Below are 6,793 nucleotides of genomic sequence, written 5' to 3'. Positions count from 1 at the left end.
ACTGTAGGTAAGATGTGCACTGTTAAAAGGGTTGGGAGCATTTAATTAGTGTCCCTTGTAGCACAGACCTGGGCCTGCACTGAGTCGAGGGGGGGGGGGGGGTGGGGCATCATAGTGAATTTTTCTTGATCATTGTATGTACCAGTTGTGTGTGTGTGTGTGCGTGTGCGTGTGCGTGTGCATGTGCGTGTGCGTGTGCGTGTGTGTGTGTGCGTGCGTGTGTCTGAGAGAGAGTGTGTGTGTGTGTGCGTGCGTGTGTCTGAGAGAGAGTGTGTGTGTGTGTGCGCGTGCGCGCGTGTGTGTGCGCGCGTGTGCGTGCGTGCGTGCGTGTGTGCGTGTGTCTGTGTGTGCGTGTGTCTGTGTGTGCGTGTGTCTGTGTGTGCGTGTGTCTGTGTGTGCATGTGTGTGTGCGTGTGTGTGTGCGTGTGTGTGTGCGTGTGTGTGCGTGTGTGTGTGTGAGAGAGAGTGTGCGTGTGTGGTGTGCGCGTGTGTGGTGTGCGCGTGTGCGCGTGTGCGCGTGTGCGCGTCCGTGCGTCCGTGCGTCCGTGCGTCCGTGCGTCCGTGCGTGCGTGCGAGCGAGAGAGAGTGTATGTGTGTGTGTGCGCGCGCGTGTGTGTGCGTGTGCGGGCGCGCGGGCGCGCGGGTGCGCGTGTGTAAGGAGTTTGTTTGTTCTCCCCGTGCCTGTGTAGGTTTCCTCCAGGAACTCCGCTTTCCTCCCACCATTCAAAATTGCATGACGGTGCAGTTCAATAGGGTGTAATTGGACAGCATGGGCTCGTGGGCCAAAATGGCCTGTAACCGTGCTGTATGCCTCAATTTAATTTAAAATTTAAATTATTTTATTAGTTGAGCTTATCCTCCTGGCTCTGACACTCTGTGACTGGTTATAAAGTCCTTGATCTCGGGAGCTTCTTAAACAATTTTGATAACCTCTCCTGTGGCCTTCTCGGACATATGCCAAGCTCTGTTCATCACAAACCTTTTACAATTGTACCATTTAGCATTCATGGCCTCTCATCTTCATACTCAAATATATCATTTCATACCTAGCTGTGTTTAATGTCTTCAACCCATGTTTGTCCTTTTTTCTTCATTCCACTTGATCTTTTGCTGCCTTCCATCATTTTAAATGTTACATTTTAAAAAAAATTGTTTTAGACATGCAGCACGGCAGCAGGCCATGTCTTTGTCACCTTATTTACACCCTACTAATCTACACCCCCCCCCCGGAACATTTTGAGTGGTGGGAGGAAACCGGAGCCCCCGGGAAAACCCCGCACAGACACGGGGAGAACTCCTTAGAGACAGCGTGGGATTTGAACTCCGGTCCCAATCGCTGGTGCTAACCAGGCCATTACTCTTTATCTGAAGCTGTGGTGCCAGCATAAAAGCTAGGAAAACACCATTAAATATCTCCCTTCATTTAGAAGAATTGCTCTTAACTACAAGTCTGAATGGTTGTTCTCAGTCAAAGATGTGTTCGCTCCACAATCGCCTAATTTATCTTCTGGTGTTTTCAAACAACTTAATTTTGCTGTCAGATTTGTCTGGGACATGGCTGTTGCTCCATCATCGGAACACAACTGTGCTCGCTGGCTACACAAGGCTACACAGTTGCTCCTTTCTCTACCACTCTTTCCACACCCACATCCGGCAAAGAGGATAAGGGCAGCAGGAATCATTGATTTCCCCACCAGTCACCTGCCTTCCGCATTTGGAAATATGCTGGGTCCGTATCCCGGAGCACTCTGGCCTTCTCCATTGTTGCAGCACCTTAAGTGAAAGGACTGCACCATTACCTTGTCCAGGACAGTAAACCCCAGCCTCACCAGGGTGGCCCAGAGGCCCAGTTGCTAGAGTTGCCGCCTCGCGACGCCAGAGACCTGAGTTCGGCCCTGGCCTCAGCTGCTGTCCGTGTGGAGTTTGTACATTCTCCCTTTAATCGCATAGGTTCTCCACCACGTCCCAAAGACATACAGGCAAGTAGGTTAATGGACAAATGTAAATCACCCTGTCTGTAGGGGTGTGGTAAGATCTGGAGAAGCTGATGAGAATGGGTGAAGCATTAAAAAAAAAACCAGGATTAATAGAGGACAAGAATTAGAAAAGGCATGATCAGTGTAGCAGTTAAACGCAACACTTACAGTACCAGTAGCTTGGATTTGAATGTGCCACTGCCTTTAAGGAGTTGGAAAAACCCAACACCCAACCCCAACCAACCAATTTTCCCTTGCAACTGCTGCAATCGTGTCTGCCTGTCCCGCATCGGACTTGTCAGCCACAAACGAGCCTGCAGCTGACGTGGACATTTACCCCTCCATAAATCTTCGTCCGCGAAGCCAAGCCAAAGAAAGACATTCTCCCCGTGACTATGTGGGTTTCCTCTGGTACTCTGGTTTCGTCCCACCCTCCACCGATGTACTGGGTTACGGATGTATTTAGGTGGCGCGGGCTAGTGGGCTGCTAGGGTCTGATTCCATGAGATATCTCAAAATAAAAGGCGGTCAACGGTCAGTGTGGACTCTGTGAGCTGAAGAACCTGCCTCCATTCCAAATGTCTCTGCATCTGACCAGGTATTTTATCATCAAGGTCGATATGTATTTCCAGTTCCACGGTAGTCCATTAGGGGTTCATTACTCAAAAGGGGAGGAAGCAGGATCTGTCCATTCATTGCTAAAACATCTTCGACATCTGGATTGGAACACAGACTGCTTCCCAGAGCCGATGATAAAATGTTAATGCTAGCTCAGCATTAACTCCACTCCAGGAAGCTCAGCTTTACGAGAGAAACTTTACCACAGAATTAATAGAAATCAATTCGAATGTTCAAAAGAATATATTGTAGTGGCTACTACGGTCGAGCTACTAAAGTAATATAAACACACACACCAGATTAGTCGACTCAAGACTGACTTTATTCAGGTTTTACAATGCTCTTTTATACCCCGCACGTCCCGGACTCCATGGGACAAGGCGGGACATTGTTATTGGAATGCTTTTGATCCACAGGACCAGCAGGTTTAAATTGATCCTTGCGAGTGTCCTGCACCTTCCGGCAGGATACTCGGCAGGACAACGCGCCGTTCTTCAGCACACAGTACTGTTCTGTTAGGTTAGAATTCACCAGTTTGTTTATTTGTTCCGCGGCCCACAGAACTATGCTGGCGGCAGTTCGCGACACCACACTGCGCGCTGGCTCAGCCCATTACACGGCCACTACAATATCTACAATGCCATTGGGCCCAATAGATGTTTATGCTGTACATGATTTTCCTCCCCAGCAAAACTCTTCAGCAAGCTTTCTTCATCAAGATGCCCAATATATTGTGCTATCTGGGAACTGGCAGATTTTATCGATTGAGTGCGACTGTGTCTGAGTTATAATGCAGTCTGCATCCAAATGTCAATTGGCACAGAAGACCCTGCAGGCCAGTGAATTTGCCCTTGACAATGACTTTGCGACTGCCATTTATTTCTGGCCAGAATTCTGCTCAAAATTTATGTCTGAGGAATATGAGTTTAATGGTGTACTGGATTTAAATTCCAGAAGTTGGCAGAAGTCCCTTGTTTTGACAACTTGCACTCATGTGGTAGCTTCAATGAGGTAAAACATCTCAAGATGATTCATAGGTGTGTTTACAAACAAAACTGGCACTGCACCACAGTGAGGGATATTAAGATAAATTGAATAGGTTTGCTCAGAGATATGTGGGGAATCTTAAAAATGGAAGAAGTGGAGAAGCAGACAGATTTAGAAAGGAAATTCCTGATGTGAGGCTTTGATTATTGCTGGCGGGACAAGTAAATTTGCGGTTGAAGTGTCAAAGGCCAAGTATTAGGGAGGCACAGACATTAAAATTAAATGGACATAGAGCACAGTAACATGTCCTTCCGGCCCACAAGCCTGTATTTCCCAAATACACCAATTAACCTACAAACCCCAGAAGTTTTATTCGGTGAAAGGAAACCTACGCAGACACTGAGAATGTACAACGTCCTTTTAGACAGCGCTGGATTCGAACCACTGTAATGCGTCATGCAAATTGTGCTGGTACAACAGTGCAAGGGGAGCAACATTTCACTAATGAGAGGTTCAATACTCTAATAACAGTGGGAAAGAAACTTCAAGTTCACGTTTATCGTCATATGTGCCAAGTTTAAGTTGAAATTTAAATTTAGACATTCAGTACGGTAACGGGCCCTTCTGAGCCCACGAGCCCATGCCACCCAAATACACCAATTAACCTACAAACCGAGTTTGGAGAGTGGGAGGAAACTGGAGCAACCGGAGGAAACCCACACAGAGATGGGGAGAGCATACAAGGTCCTTACAGGCACCGTTGGATATGAACTGGGGTTGTTGGCGCTGTAATAGGTTTGCAAAAGAGATCGTTGGGGCAGGGTCCCTTCTGTCATTTAAGAGAAGGTTGGATGTGTACATGGAGGTGAGGGGGTTGGAGGGTTATGCACAGATAGCGGGAGGGGGTTCATGATGGAATTGTGTTATTATTAATCTTTAGAATTATTTATATTTCTTAGAAACATTATTCTGTGGGTTGCATTCGGAATACACAGACACTTTACACTCAGAAACCATTTTGAGAAAGATGCTGTAAATCAGCTGTAATTCACAGTGGAAACTGTGGAAACAGCCATAAAAACTGGGGTGTTTGTTCATTGAAATATTGAAGGCAATGTCGTTTACTCAGAGAAACACCTGTATAATCTGTTCAAACACGCAGGCTTTTGCTTCAATGACCTGTGCAAGCAGATCAGAGGTATTGCCTTGTAAATGCTTTTTAGAAGATCTTCAAACAAAATTAGCAGCGTTGTTACATCATGTGATTAAAGACTCTTCAAGGAGACATCTTTAATATAGCACCAGTCATCAACTGAAGTCAGAAAAATGCAGAGACATGCTCAGGAGAGGGTCTCCTGTGGTGTTCTCCTTGTCAAGGGAGATGAACAAAAAACCAGTTGTTGGTTTCTTTGTCAAAAGAGGACAGTTCTCTCATATCCATTTTTTAAATAGTCACTTCATGCAAACCCTTGCCTGGGTTTGTTGGAATCAACATGGAAAACAAGTTCCAAAACCTCCATGGAAAAAAGGGAAATCATTTGTATGTGGTACATCTGGACATATACCATTTGATAAGGTTCCGCCTGAAGACGAGCGTACAAACTTAAAAAGCATGGTGTAGGAGGTATGGTATTAAGGTGGATAGAGAATTGGTTGATGGACAGGAAGCAAAGAGGAGGTATAAATGGCTTCTTTCTGGAATGGAAGCCAGTGACTAATGGGGTACCGCAGGACTCTGTGCTGGGACCACAGTTGTTTATATATATCAACGACTTAGATGTGGGAATAGATGACACAAAGTTGGGTAGTGGGGTTGGCTGAGTTGAGGATGCTAGGAGGGTGCAGAGTGATTTGGACAAGTTAGGCGAATGGGCCAAGATGTGGCAGATGCAGTATATTGACTTTGGAGGTAAGCACAGGAAAGAGGACTATTATCTAAATGGTATCTGTTTAGGAAAAGGGGAGATGCAGCGAGACTTGGGTGTTGCTGTGCATCAGTCGTTGAAAGTGGGCTTGCAGGTGCAGCAGGTGGTGAGGAAGGCGAATGGTATGTTGTCGTTCATAGCGAGATGATTTGAGTCCAGGAGTAGGGAGATCCTGCTGCAGCTGTACAGGGCCTTGGTGAGACCACACCTGGAGTGCTGCGTGCAGTTTTGGTCGCCTTATCTGAGGAAGGACATCCTCGCCATGGAGTGGATGCAGAGAAGATTCACTAGAATGATACCAGGGATGGAAAGATTTGCATATGAAGAAAGGTTGGATAGACTAGGCTTGTATTCTCTGGAATTTAGAAGATTGAGGGGGGATCTTATAGAAACATATAAAATTCTTAAGGGTTCAGACAGACGAGATGCAGTTAGGTTGTTTCCAATGCTGGGAAAAACTAGAACCAGGGGTCACAGTTTAAGGGTAAGGGAAAAGTTTTTTAGGACTGAGATGAGGAAAAAATTCTTCTCTCAGAGGGTGGTGGATCTGTGGAATTCTTTGCCACAGGAAGTAGTTGAGGGCGGTTCCTTGTCAATATTAAAGAGTAGGTTAGATTTGGCCCTTGTGGCTAAGGGGATCAGGGGGTTTGGGGAGAAGGCAGGAACCGGGTACTGATCAGCCATGATCATATTGAATGGTGGTGTAGGGCTTGAAGGGCCAAATGGCCTACTCCTGTACTTATTTTTCTGTGTTTCTATGAAACATTTCTCTGAAAACAAATCTACAAAGAATTCATGGGAGTTTGAAAACTTTTGAATGGCAGTTTTAAAGACAAGTTTCAAATCATCTTTTTAGAATTATGACTGAACTGTAATGGTTTTGGGTTGGATTTTGCACCCCCCCTCCCCACACACACACACACACACACACACATACACACACACACACACACACACACACATACACACACACATACACACACACACACACACATACACACACACACACATACACACACACATACACACACACACACATACACACACACATACACACACACATACACACACACACATACACACACACACACACATACACACACACATACACACACACACACACATACACACACACACACACATACACACACACACATACACACACACACACATACACACACACACACATACACACACACACACACATACACACACACACACACATACACACACACACACACACATACACACACACATACACGCACACACACATACACACACACACAC

Source organism: Narcine bancroftii, chromosome 7 (genome assembly GCF_036971445.1).
Source record: "Narcine bancroftii isolate sNarBan1 chromosome 7, sNarBan1.hap1, whole genome shotgun sequence".
NCBI lineage: Eukaryota > Metazoa > Chordata > Chondrichthyes > Torpediniformes > Narcinidae > Narcine > Narcine bancroftii.
This window is presented reverse-complemented; position numbering follows the sequence as displayed.